The following is a 14739-nucleotide window of genomic DNA, read 5'->3' as shown; positions in this document are numbered from 1 at the left end:
TAATAAAACCAAAAGTTAACAGAAGAGGAGTTATAAATAAAAACCTAAACAAAAATAGCGCTGAAATAGCACAACAAAATATGAGAGTTAAATGTGGACATCAAATCTAAAGTGTCATCTAAAGCTGTACTAGTGAACAATTTAATATCAAAGTATCATATTGATTTATTTTGTCTTACTGAAACCTGGCTGGGTCATGAAGAATATGTATGCCTAAATGAATCCACTCCGCCCAGTCATTTTAATATTCACATTCCTCGTGGCACCGGCTGAGGAGGTGGCGTTGCAGCCATCTTCGAGTCAAGCCTATTAATCAACCCTAAACCTAAACTAAATTATAACTCATTCGAAAGCCTTGTTCTTAGTCAATAACACCAAACCTGAAAAGCACAACAGCCAATTCTATTTCGTATGGTGTACCACGCTCCTGGTCTGTATTCTGAATTTTATCTGAATTCTCAGAGTTTTTATCAGTTTAATCCTTAAAACAGTAATTATTGTAGGTGATTTCAATATTCATGTGGACATTGATAAATGATAGCCTTAGTACTGAGTTTATCTCATTATTTGATTCGATTGGCTTTTGTCAGAGTGTACATGAAGCCACTCTGTTTTAACCACACCCTTGACCTTGTTCTGGTATACGGCATTGAAATTTAACATTTAATAGTCTTTCCACAGAATCCTCCATTATTGGACCATTATTTAAAAACTTTTGAACTCCTATTACTGGCCTACACGCCATTAGGCAAAAACTCCTACTCTAGATGTCTATCTGATAGTGCTGTAGCTAAATTCAAGGAAGCGATCCCATCTGCATTTAATTCAATGCCATGTCTCAATATAACAGAGGACTCCTATGCAAATCGCAGCCCCTCCCAAATTGACCATCTTGCTGATAGTGCTGCAGGCTCACTGTGAACAACACTCGATTCTATCACCCCTCTAAAAAAGAAGATAATAAAACAAAGAAGGTTAGCTCCATGGTATAACCCCCAAACCCCAAATTAAAGCAAATATCACAAAAAAGTGAAAGTAAATGGCATTCCAACAACCTGGAAGAATCTCGTTTAGTCTAGCAAGATAGTCTTAAAACATATAGGAAGGCCCTCCATAATGCCAGAGCAGCTTACTACTCATCATTAATAGAGGAAAATAAACAACAACCCCAGGTTTCTTTTCAGCACTGTAGCCAGGCTGACAGCGAGTCATAGCTCTATTGAACCATGTATTCCTATAGCCCTCAGTAGTAACGACTTCATGATTTTCTTTAATAATAAAATTTTAACCATTAGAGAAAAAATAGCCCACTCTTGATCCAGGGGTTTTAGCCAACTATAGATCTATATCTAACCTTCCTTTTCTCTCTAAGATCCTTGAGAAAGCAGTCGCCAATCAATTGTGTGACATTCTAAATAACAATAGTTTATTTGAGGATTTTCAGTCAGGATTTAGAGTGCATCATAGCACAGAGACAGCACTGGTGAAAATTACAAATGACCTTTTAATTGCATCAGACAATGGACTTGTCTCTGTACTTATCTTGTTAGATCTTAGTGCTGCATTTGACACCATTGACCATCACATCCTATTACAGAGACTGAAACATGTAATTGGCATTACAGGAACTGCACTAAGCTGGTTTATATCCTATATCAGATCGATCTCAGTTTGTACACGTTAACAGTGAGTCCTCTGTGCACGCCAAAGTTAGTCACAGAGTTGCACAAGGTTCTGTGCTTGGACCAATTCTATTGACCTTATATATTCTTCCTCTAGGCAATATTATTAGGGAACACTCCATAGTATACACTCCAACACCCCAGTTAGCATGCCTTAAGGACATAAAAACCTGGATGACGGACCTGCAATTTTCTGATGTTAAACTGACAAAACTGAAGTTATTGTACTTGGCCCCAAACAGCTCTGAGACACATTATCTACAGACATAGTTGCTCTAGATGGCATTGCCCTGGCCTCCAGCACCACCGTAAGGAACTTCTGAGTTATCTTTGATCAGGATTTATCCTTTAACTCCCACATGAAACAAACTTCAAGGACTGCCTTTTATCACCTACGCAACAAAAAATTAGGCACATCTAGTCTCAAAATGATGCCGAAAAACTAGTGCATGCATTTGTTACTTCTAGGTTGGACTATTGTAATTCCTTATTATCAGGCTGCCCGAATAAGTTCCCGCTTCTCTGCACTGGATCCCTGTTAAATTCAGAATAGAATTTAAAATTCTTCTCCTCACCTACAAAGCTTTTAACGGTCAGGCACCATCATATCCTAAAAAGCTCATAATACCATATTACCCGACTAGAACACTGTGCTCCCAGAATGCAGGGTTACTTGTGGTTCCTAGAGTAAAGTAGAACGGGAGCCAGAGCCTTCAAATATCAAGCTCCTCTCCTGTGGAATCAGATCCCAATTTGGGTTCGGGAGGCAGACACCATCTCCACATTTAAGAGTAGGCTGAAGACTTTTCTCTTTGATAAAGCTTATAGTTAGGGCTGGCTTGGGTGAGCCCTGAACCATCCCTTAGTTATGGTGTGTAATGGCAAGAACAAACAGACTCTCTGATATAATAACATACAGATATTATTACAATTGTTTGGCGTCAATACTTCATTTGTGTATGATTGTTTGGACTGCGAGATGAGAACAGTACACTGATAATGATGACATGGAACTACAAATTATCCTATTGACTGTTATGTCCAGACTTCAGGGACACTCTTCTCCCCGGGTTGAAGACTCTGACCCTGAAGACTGGATAAATAACAGATGCTCTTTTTCCTCTGTACTCATTCAGAGCAGAATTATTTTTCTAAAGCTGTCATTCCTATTATTATTAATTTATTAATATTAACAGTACAATTACTATTCTACTATTTAAAAAAATTCTAGGTGGTATTTGTATTGTGCCATTGAGTCTGGTTCTGTCCAAGGTTTCTGCCTGTCATAAGGAAGTTTTTCCTTTTCCTCCACCAAATGCTTGCTCACGGATTTGTTGGGTCTCTGTAAATAATATCATAAAGAGTACAGTCTAGACCTGCTCTATAGAAAAAGTGCAATGAGATAACTTCTGTTATGAATTGGCGCTATATAAATAAATTGAATTGAAACTATACTGATGTTGGGCCTCGCTTAACCTCACCACATATGAGGGACAAAAGATAGGCCTACCTGGAATGGCCAAAGCCTTCACTAAGATGCTTGACTGAGAAACAAAGAACAGAATAGGAAGGCGCCAAGCCGACATAGCCATTAATTCACATCTGAATGTGAAATTGAGATGAAATCTGGTTTGTACTCAATGCGAGATCTCAGTTGAATCTAAACAATGGACTCCTATTGGACAAGATGCCATAAAACCTCGGTGCACAGCTATGTCGACACCAACTCCATAAAGCCTGGTGCTCCACACTGCCCATCGGCATTCCACAATACCTCTTTACGAAAGGAGGCGCATCACGTCTCTCTCCACAGTAACTTACCACACATTACCACAAGAAGACGCTTTTCATGTGAGCTTTAATTTCCCTAGGAAGAGTTAACGCTTAACATGCTGGACGAGAAACAGACTGTTTTGTGTTTGCTGGACACTTTTTGGATCCTGATTGTTTACTCTCCATAACAAATCCGGTACCTGCAGAATGAAGAGAAATGGACTGATCGTTCCCTTCACAGAGCAAGATCACAGCTGAGTGCCTCTCCCTCCCGCTGAGTGCCTTTCTGGGCAGAGATAGATTTATATAACTTATACTTACTGTGTGTTATTTCATTGTTGTGAATTGTGCTTTAATTTTGCAAAAGTGACGGGCCGCTGTGTTTGAATTGCTGTGTGTTTTTCTTTGTGTTAAGCACATTCCATTTTGTATCTGTAACACGCTGTTGGGACATTTTAACTGTGTTGGTTTTAGCCACTGTGGGAGCTAATAACTTTGCTTTACCAGTCCAAGGTCCAGTAACACAGCTGTGTGATAAAGGGACAGCTATTACGCTTTGCCACGACATTTGAGATTCCTTGTGCCCTACTCTGTGGGCTTTGGCTTTGTGCGTGATGACCACCCCCGTGGCCGCCCCCCCTTTGCCCCCACGCTCTATTGTCTCACACACACACACACACACACACACACACACACACACACACACACATCTTATATGCTTGCTGATTGATGTATGCTTATTGTGTTTAGACTAGACGATAGTGGTTGTTGGTCAAAGTTATTGACTGTTAATCAGTGCTAAAATTAAATAAATGCTATTATATCTTTTAAAGAGCAGTTACCTGTGATTATTGCGTGTACATATTGTGATAATAGCTGGTTGCGAAGGTCAGTGTTTGGATCTCACCCTTCACTGTCCCTCCTTTTAATGTAAGAAAGTACCTTGAATATCAACATTTTATGTGGACAGCCACCTTTGAGACTGTTTTTCACGTTTGGTTATTGGTCCCTGATCAGCAGGGTGGTGCCCCGTAATTATTAATCTATATTAATTATTTTAATAATATTAATACTTGTCTTAATATTCACAAATATCATATATTTCTGCTAATAACATGCCCTACCTGAATCCCAACATTTTGGTACCCCATGTGAGGCCATCAAATACCAGCTTTATTGCAACATTTATGCAGAATAATCTTGAATGATTAATTTTGAGTTTTATTCTTACTTCTTTGGGAAATTAACATTCTGCACAAGTTGCTGAGCATACTCAGTTGTGTTGTGGATTTTACCAGTGGGTACTGGTGGAGGATTTTGGATTGTTTATTTAATAATTTATCGTAGAAAAGGTCTGGACACTGTTTTCAGAATCAAGACATTTCGGCTCCCATCCGGAAGTCATTCTCAATTGTGAAAAAATTGGACGGGAACTGGAAATTTAAGCTACTCTGAGTTACATAAGCCCTGCCCTCAGGAAGGAATCTGCCTGAGTATCTGTTAATAGCTAGTTTCACCTGAAACTAACCTAATAGTTTCCAAGATGGCCCAGTAATCAGTAATCAGGCCTATTGTTTTCTGGCTGCATCTACTTCATCACTGTTAACTGCCTGATTAGCATGTGATAGGTGTGACCAAGGTGATAATACACTCTGATAGACTTTGGGCAGATTAAATCTTAGACCACCATTTCTGTTCAAAGAGGGGTTCTCTTTTTTCACAAAAATGGCTTCCTTGACGCCCCGTTCAAACCAACTCTTCTCTCTACTTAGAATCTTCACCTCGCTGTCTTCAAATGTGTGGTTTGTAGCTTTTAAATGCAAATGCACGGCGCTCTGTAATCCTGAGTTAGCGTGTCGTCTGTGCTGATAAAGTTTTTTGTGAAGTGGCTGTTTGGTCTCGCCTATGTACCGTTCTTTGCAGTTTTCCTCACTGCACTGAATGGAGTAGACAACATTGCTCTGTTTCTGTGTAGGTAACTTGTCCTTAGGGTGAACAAGTTTCTGTCTTAAAGTGTTGCCTGGTTTAAAGAAGACAGGAACATCGTGCTGTCTAAAGATCCTTTGTAGTTTTTCAGACAGTCCAGATACATAAGGAATGGAGACACCGTTCCTTCTTGGTTCTGTTCCCCTTTTGTCCTGTTTTTTGGCTCTTTAAACTTTGTTGATAGCCCAAGTAGGATAACCACAGGCTGAGAGTGCATTCTGGACATGCCTTTCCTCTTTCTTCTTACCCTCTGAGCCAGTGGGCACTTCTTGGGCTCTGTGTTGTAATATCCGGATTACACCCAGCTTGTGCTGTAGTGGATGGTGTGAGTCAAAGAGCAGGTATTGATCCGTATGTGTTGGTTTCCTGTACACTTCTATCTGGAGCTTTCCGTCCTCTCCTCTGAGAGTAGAACAATCAAGAAAGGCCAAGCGGTTCTCTTTAGCGTCCTCACGCGTGAACTTGATGTTGGGGTCCACAGTATTAATATGCTCTGAGAACGCTTCCAAGTCTTGTTTCTTGATTTTCACAAAGGTGTCATCCACGTAGCGGTACCAATGACTTGGTGGTGTGCCTGGGAACGAGGATAATGCCTTCTTCTCAAACTGTTCCATGTACAGGTTGGCCACAATGGGAGAGACCGGAGAGCCCATAGCACAGCCGTGAATCTGTCTGTCTGAAGTGTCCCCGGAATTGGAAGTAGGTTGTGTTGAGACAGATGTCTAATAGTTTGCATATGTGTTCAGGTGTAAGCTTGGTCCTATGCTGCAAGGTGGAGTCCTCCTGCAGTCTCCTCATCACCGCTGTCACTGCTTCTGAGGTTGGGATGCAAGTGAACAAGGACACAACATCATAAGAAACCATAACGTCATCTGGGTCCAACTGGAGATGTTTCACTTTGTCCACAAATTTCTGTGTGTTTTCCACATGATGTACTGTGTTCCCCACCAACGGAGCCAAGATTGTAGTCAAATGTGTATACGATGGGTCTGAGTGGAACATTCTCTTTGTGAATTTTGGGAAGGCCATAGATGCAGGGAATGGCTTCCCCAGGGTATAGTCTGTAGTACAGAGGCCTGTCTATCACATCCTCCTTCTCAAGCTTCTGTAGACAGTCTATAACCTTCTTCTTGTAGCCATTGGTTGGATCTCTTTTAAGTTTTTGATATGTGGTTGTGTCTTCAAGAAGGTTGTTGACCTTGGTTTCATAATCGGCTGTGTTCAGAATCACAGTGCAGCGACCCTTGTCTGCTGGTAGAATGTTTATGCTGTGATCCTTCTGCAGTGCTGAGAGTGCCCTCCTCTCTTCAGATGTAATGTTGGACGGAGGTGGTTTGGCACTCTTTAATGTTTCAGTGACACGTAGCCTCAGGTCTGCAGCCTCTGCTTCAGTCATCTCTTTCTGTGGCTGTGATGTAGTCCACTGTAGGGATGTGGTTGGATGTAACTGAAAAGTTGAGCCCTTTGGAGAGCACATCTTTTTCTGCCTGTGTCAGGATGCGGTCTGATAAGTTTTTGATCCAATTGTTTCTGTTAATACATGTCTCCCTTTGTTCAGTCCCTGATCTCCTGTTGTGCTGGTCCTTTCCTAGATTCCTCTTATTCAAAAGGATGTTGAATTTATTAATTTGCCGCTCCTTGCTCTTCCTATGTTGTGCACCCTGTGCTACCTGTGTAAAGTCCATCACTCTCTTGAGGATTTCTTCTGGGACAATGCTTGTTAACTTCTTCTGCAAAAATCCTTTCACTAAGCATCTGGGTCAGGTTTCTTCTCCAAATCTTCTCTGCTCTGTATCCTTTTACTGGTGGTTTAATCTGTAGGCTCTTGGGAATAATCTTGCTCTGCCTGCATCTTAGATTAAAATGGAGATGGTTCCTGTGGTCTGCTAATTTCCTGGCTGTGTTTTCGAGTTCCCGAACCAGATCCACGGGTTTCTGCCCAAAATTCTTCAAAATAAGACGGTGTAGGTGTGATTACTGGGCCATCTTGGAAACTATTAGGTTAGTTTCAGGTGAAACTAGCTATTAACAGATACTCAGGCAGATTCCTGAGGGCAAGGCTTATGCAACTCAGAGTAGCTTAAATTTCCAGTTCCAGGATTATGGGACTGGTCCAACCCAGTCGATTTGAAGATGCGACCAGGGAAACATAACATCCTTTTATGGAGTGGGGCACGGTCCAGTGGTTGGGATGGCTGGAACTGGCAACAGACCAGGCATCCTTGGACATAGGACTCCTCTCCAGGGTGTAGAGAATAGCTTTATAGCCCTTGTGGCCCCATCATGTTCATGCGCCAACATGACCCCCCCACCACCACCACCACCACCACCCCACACCACCACCCCCCACCCCCCATGGCTCGTCTTGGGGCCTAGTTGGTGGTGGTTCAGTTCCTCCATGTCAGGGTTGACCCAAACAACTCCCCAGCCCTCATGGTGAAAGAAGCAGCCATCTACATAGATCCTTGGAAGGTCTTGACACATGTTTTCGTCATAATAACAGTGATTTGAAGGATTCACTAATGCAGTGACCAGTATGAATTGGGGGCTTGCAGTGTTGGCACTCAGCCAGGCCCTGCCCCAAAGCCATTTTATGGTTTTGGGCATATTTGACCTCAATGTCATAGCCTTGTAGAGCCATCATCCAAGTGGCAATCTTAATCTCAATGCTGCTATGAGGTTGGCTTGCATAGGTGACGACCTGCTTGTCTGTGTCGCAATTTTGTGCCAAGGCAGCACTGAGGCAGTGGGGAGAGAAGCTTGCCTCAAAGTGGAACTCCTAGTCCTTGTCGGGGTAAGCCAGGCAGGGGGCAGTTTTTCCTTCATTCGTGAAGGAGTGCTCTAACGGTTCTCCCCACACAAAGGGCTTATCCTTATGGAGGAATTTGGTGAGTGGTCTGGCTATCTCCGCGTAGTCTTCAATGAACTGTTGGGAGTAGTTACACACACCCAGTTACACACACCCTTTATCAGCACAGACGACACGCTAACTCAGGATTACAGAGCACCGTGCGTTTGCATCTAAAAGCTACAAACCACACATTTGAAGACAGCGAGGTGAAGATTCTAAGTAGAGAGAAGAGTTGGTTTGAACGGGGCGTCAAGGAAGCCATTTTTGTGAAAAAAGAGAACCCCTCTTTGAACAGAAATGGTGGTCTAAGATTTAATCTGCCCAAAGTCTATCAGAGTGTATTATCACCTTGGTCACACCAATCACATGCTATCTTGGAAACTATTAGGTCAGTTTCAGGGGAAACTAGCTATTAACAGATACTCAGGCAGATTCCTTCCTGAGGGCAGGGCTTATGTAACACAGAGTAGCTTAAATTTCTAGTTCCCGTCCCATTTTTTCACAATTGAGAATGACTTCCGGATGGGAGCCGAAACGTCTTGATTCTGAAAACAGTGTCCAGATAACTACGACTGAAACCTTTTCTACGATAGAACACTGGATGAATGAGGGACTACACCGTCTCATTTAATAATTTAGTACATTGTTTGGTTTGAGATCTCATCTTAGCTATTATTCTTGAAAGAACAAAAGTCACCTCATTTAAGCACCCTGCAAAGTAGGTTGAGGTAGAATAATTAGCATACTAACTTGCAAGCCAGGTTGAAGCAGCTCAACTTTCTGCTGCCACAACAAATAGTATTAAGGCCACAGAGTGGTAAAAATTAGTCGCCAAAACCTCCTTGAGCCAGGAGCTGAGGCTCCCCAGGAGTCAGACGACTAATCTTTGCAAGATGCAGTCACTGGCCTCCTCCATCTCTCCTTAGAGGACAGAGATAATCCTAATGGGTATGATGCAAATGCCTATGATGATAAGCTATAAGAGCTTGTATCTTACATCAACCAACCATCCGGTAAGCCCGAGCGCACCATCCCAGATGTGCTTGAACAAATTGCCCTCCTCTGCCAATTCAAACTTCAGGTGCAAGCTGAAGACCAAGAGGAGTGCTACACCCAGCTACACGTGGAGCAGTTTGACCCAAACAACCAAGTCAAACATGACTATCTCCAAGAGATAGTGCGCTGTCTTTTGGATCTATCTCACGCATTGTTGCGTGCAAAACTGAAGCTTATCTGGAAAACCACTTCCAGGAGCATCCATGTCTTCATGGGAACACTCCCGCCAGGTAACTGAGATCGGTACTTGGGACCGTGCCAATCCCTGCGGGATGAATATTCACTGTACACAGACCAAGCCTCCGCCACCCTCGGCACATTTGCCATTGTACAAAAAGGCACGAGCCTCCAAGGGAGTACTTCAGACGGCTGTGAGCCGCATACTTCCAGGGACGCAACACCCCAGGCTTGGGGAAGAACAGCACTTCAAGTCCCTATTCCTACATAACCTCCAGGAGGACGTGAGATATGACGACACCATGAAGTGTCATGGAAAAGACCTCACAATGCAGGAGATCAGGATATACGCCCAACTTGTATGGGCGCATGCCCTGCCAGATGACCTGAGGATGGCGAGTCTTGGGAATCCAGGCCTCAGCGGACCCAAACCTTGCGCTTGAAGGCACCAAAATGCCTTGTGCCAGGGTCGATAGGAAGCCTGGATACCAAGGGTGCTACAACGTCCGCCAGGACGGGGGGCGATTGAGCCAAGGGGGTGGGAACAGGACCCATCCCCACGGTTGATCCAGACCACCGCCACGGGAAAGGCACAATTTGACCGGAACCCAAGGCAAGACAACGGGCATGATGGTAAGACAACCCCAGAAGTGAAAAGTCAAAGCAAGATATGGCGAACTTGCTCCGGAAATACCTGACAGAGGCGGTGAAGCAGTTTGAAAGATCCCACCATTCATCTGTGAAGTCGGATCCGACAAAGGCACCGACACTGACCCCCATCAGCATGACTAGACCAGGGGAACGCAGCCTCAACAGCTAAAGTCTACTTCCTCTGTTGGGGTAGAGAATCCAGAGAACCCATGGCACTTCCTGAGATCACCACTCCGGACATCCCACGGCCTCCTTCCTTGAACTTTCTGGGTGTTCTTATACACAAGGGCAACGCCAGGTGAATTTACATCTCGGTAGTGGTAGGGGGGTGTATCAGCACCCTCGCCCTACTTGATTCCAGTTCTGAGATTAGTCTGATGTGTGCCAGCACTTTTGCAGAGTTGGCAAGAGCCATGCACGCCCTTGGGAAGCCATTACAAGTTGAGACTTGTAACATAAACATCACCAGTTACACACAGGACAAGTCACAAATCACGAAGCACACGTGGGTTGACATCACCTTCCAGGAGATGACACTGGTAGACACAGAACCGCTACTCATCAGTCAGGAACTCTTGGACCGACTGGACCCACTCATTGACTGCCACAAGGGACACATTTGGGTTCAGGCTGGATCTCCCAAGCCCCTTAGTTCCTCAGGCAGTCAGGCCACCTTAGACGGACAAGTCGCCATCATCCCCGGAATCCAGAGAACCACTGCCAATGCCAATACCATGCCATTTCCAGCACCCGATCATGGTACTGATCGTTCTTGGCTGCCTATGACTGAAAGTCTGAACCCCTTTTACCACCACGAGTCCTTCCTGTGCACAAACCTAGACTTGTGCACCTCAATGGTGTCGCCACTCCAGATGCGCTCTTGGCTATCTGGTCAGAAAAGTCGGCCGTTAGCCAAGAATGGTATGACAAGATCTGCCAACACACACTTCCTCCTGCTTACAGCAGAGCCACCACCGCCGTCTTTCTGCAGAGTCACCACAGACCCGGAGTGTCGGAGTGTGTGCTCAATCGGTACAGGTCGAGAGGAAATGGGTCACGCACTTTGTCAGTACAGTCCCTCATCTCCGACCCCCATTCTTCTTAGGGGCAGACCTTCTTGTTAGGCTTGGTGCCCAGCTGGACATGGGCAACCAAGTTCTGTGGGCCCAAGCAAGCGCCAAAGTCACTGTTCTGAATACTGAACCAGAACACATAAATTCTGGGCAAAACATTCCTCAGGTTGCAAGCGAGGCAGATGACTGTTGGGATTTACAATGTTTAAAGGGGGGCACCCACTTGTGTAGGTGTGATCAATTAAGAAGAGTGGTGCCCCTGAGGACTTTATTAAAGTTATTGATGGTTATCTTTGATAATTCTGATAGCCATAATTAATTGATTGCACCTACACAAGTGGGTGCCCCCCTTTAAACATTGTAAATCCCAATATGACTATACCTGTTCAGACAGCAGGTGTTTCCATCCGTCTCGTAATCCTTAAGGGACAGAAGATGCCTGGCTCACAAGCATTCTTCCAACCCCTGCTCCGCTTCTGGGAACTCAACCTGACCTGGAACTCGCTGTCAGCAGCACGCCACTGCTTGAGTTGGACCATTGTTCCACATACTTTACTGGTGCAGAATCTGGTGTATGCCCCAGTCCAGGTTTCAGCTCGATAACCATTGGGGGTACTAATCGACAATTCATTCCACAACTTCAAACTAACGATCCCATTCACTGGAGAACTGCCTCCATCCTTGACCAGGAACGATAACCTGGATAACATTCTTTTCATTTTCCTGACCAAAATGATCACCGTTGCCTGGCGAAGGTGACATGGTTGTGTACTCCCTCTTGACCCAACCGGCAGACCCAACCTCAGGTGGAGATGCAACCCACTCCCCACCAGCGGAAACCTCATTTACATGGGACAACATTCTGATGAGAAGTCAGACTTTCAAAGAACAACTGAACAAAGTCCGTCACGTACTCAACCAGCTTGCCGCCACAGGAGTCAAATTGGTCATCACCAAAGGCCAGTGGTGTTGACAAAGGTGGAGTACATGGGTCTAACAGTAGGAGCTGAAGGCATCAAACCCCAGACTGGGAGGATTCAAGCCATTCAAGACATCAAGATAGTTGTCTTGAACCAATAGATGTGTCAGGACTCCAAAGCTTCCTGGGTGTGGGACGGTGTAGTCCCTCATTCGTCCAGGAGTGTTCTATCGTAGAAAAGGTTTCAGTCGTAGTCATCTGGACACTGTTTTCAGAATCAAGACATTTCGGCTCCCATCCGGAAGTCATTCTCAATTGTGAAAAAATGGGACGGGAACTAGAAATTTAAGCTACTCTGTGTTACATAAGCCCTGCCCTCAGGAAGGAATCTGCCTGAGTATCTGTTAATAGCTAGTTTCCCCTGAAACTGACCTAATAGTTTCCAAGATAGCATGTGATTGGTGTGACCAAGGTGATAATACACTCTGATAGACTTTGGGCAGAATGAATCTCATACCACCATTTCTGTTCAAAGAGGGGTTCTCTTTTTTCACAAAAATGGCTTCCTTGACACCCCGTTCAAACCAACTCTTCTCTCTACTTAGAATCTTCACCTCGCTGTCTTCAAATGTGTGGTTTGTAGCTTTTAGATGCAAACGCACGGTGCTCTGTAATCCTGAGTTAGCGTGTCGTCTGTGCTGATAAAGGGTGTGTGTAACTGGGTGTGTGTAACTACTCCCAACAGTTCATTGAAGACTACGCGGAGATAGCCAGACCACTCACCAAATTCCTCCATAAGGATAAGCCCTTTGTGTGGGGAGAACCGTTAGAGCACTCCTTCACGAATGAAGGAAAACTGCCCCTGCCTGGCTTACCCCGACAAGGACTAGGAGTTCCACTTTGAGGCAAGCTTCTCTCCCCACTGCCTCAGTGCTGCCTTGGCACAAAATTGCGACACAGACAAGCAGGTCGTCACCTATGCAAGCCAACCTCATAGCAGCATTGAGATTAAGATTGCCACTTGGATGATGGCTCTACAAGGCTATGACATTGAGGTCAAATATGCCCAAAACCACAAAATGGCTTTGGGGCAGGGCCTGGCTGAGTGCCAACACTGCAAGCCCCCAATTCATACTGGTCACTGCATTAGTGAATCCTTCAAATCACTGTTATTATGACGAAAACATGTGTCAAGACCTTCCAAGGATCTATGTAGATGGCTGCTTCTTTCACCATGAGGGCTGGGGAGTTGTTTGGGTCAACCCTGACATGGAGGAACTGAACCACCACCAACTAGGCCCCAAGACGAGCCATGGGGGGGGGGGTGGTGGTGTGGGGTGGTGGTGGGGGGGTCATGTTGGCGCATGAACATGATGGGGCCACCAGGGCTACAAAGCTATTCTCTACACCCTGGAGAGGTGGCTTACTGGCCAACAATGGCCTGCGACACCAAGTCCTATGTCCAAGGATGCCTGGTCTGTTGCCAGTTCCAGCCATCCCAACCACTGGACCGTGCCCCACTCCATAAAAGGATGTTTCCCTGGTCGCATCTTCAAATCGACTGGGTCGGACCAGTCCCATAATCCTTGCGAGGTAACAAGTACCTCCTCACCATCAGATGAGCATTTTCAAAATGGTTGAGTGCCTCCCGGCACCTAACTACATAGCTATGACAATCGCAGTCTTGCTGCTGAACCACGTATTCAGTCGCAGGTGGCTATCCCTCTCTGTTGATTCAGACCGAGTCATCCATTTCACCTCCAGCGTCTTGACCAATTTATGTGACATCTTGAGGGTGGACATAAAATTCCACATCCCGTATCACCCAGGTCATTAGTACGTGGCAGACATGTGTGACCACCTCCGAGCCACGTTCGCCTGGGCTCAGGAGAACCTAGAAGCCAGCGCTAAAGGATCCAAAGCCTACTACGACCAGAAAGCGTCCCATAGCGAGTACCAAGTAGGCGACAAGGTCTTCTAGGGTTAGGGTTAGGGGTTAGGGTTAGGTGAAAAAAGGGTTAACTCCCCACAGGGAGTTATAATGCACTGGCACTAGTTTTTCTTTATATTGTAAGTTCATAAAATCAACATTTTTCTACTATATGGTTTATAAAAGCTCTGAAACCCACCCCAAGAGATTACTAAAATAAAGGTCCTGACCAATATTCAGTTTGAAAGTTTAAAATTACGAGCCAATGTCGTGTTGAAAGATATGTTTGTAATTGATTTTTTCTTCGTCTTCCAGGTAACTGAGATCTCACAGGGACCTGACAGGAAAGAAGGGGAGGAGAGAGACGTTCAACCAAAGGTAAGGAGGATCAAATGCCACTAAGGTAGGTAAGCAGGGACGGTAAGAGGGTAAAGGAAAACAGGTAAGTAAAGGACAAAAACCTGGGGTTTAGGTCAGGGAAAAGGAAAGGGGGAAAGGTTAGGGTTAGGGGTAAGGGTGGAGGTGGTTAGGGTTAGGGAAGGGGAAAGGGGAGGAAGGTTAGGGTTAGGGAAGGGGGGAGGAAGGTTAGGGTTAGGGAAAAGGAAACGGGAAAGGGTTAGGGTTAAAGAGGAGGTGGTTAG

At 44.9% G+C, this 14739-nt stretch overlaps 1 protein-coding gene across 1 annotated transcript in view; it reads left to right on the top strand.

Moving 5' to 3' along the window:
* The window catches only part of gal3st4 (galactose-3-O-sulfotransferase 4), an 82677-nt gene extending 68198 nt beyond the window's left edge, over positions 1-14479 (top strand). Inside the window, exon 5 of the mRNA XM_044183781.1 lies at positions 14414-14479. The gene's annotated coding sequence lies outside the window, so the exon portion shown is untranslated. The remainder of the gene's footprint in view (positions 1-14413) is intronic.
* Positions 14480-14739: the final 260 nt, after the last annotated feature.

The sequence above is a fragment of the Siniperca chuatsi genome, linkage group LG22 (assembly GCF_020085105.1).
Source record: "Siniperca chuatsi isolate FFG_IHB_CAS linkage group LG22, ASM2008510v1, whole genome shotgun sequence".
NCBI classification, from domain to species: domain Eukaryota; kingdom Metazoa; phylum Chordata; class Actinopteri; order Centrarchiformes; family Sinipercidae; genus Siniperca; species Siniperca chuatsi.
This window is presented reverse-complemented; position numbering and strand designations above follow the sequence as displayed.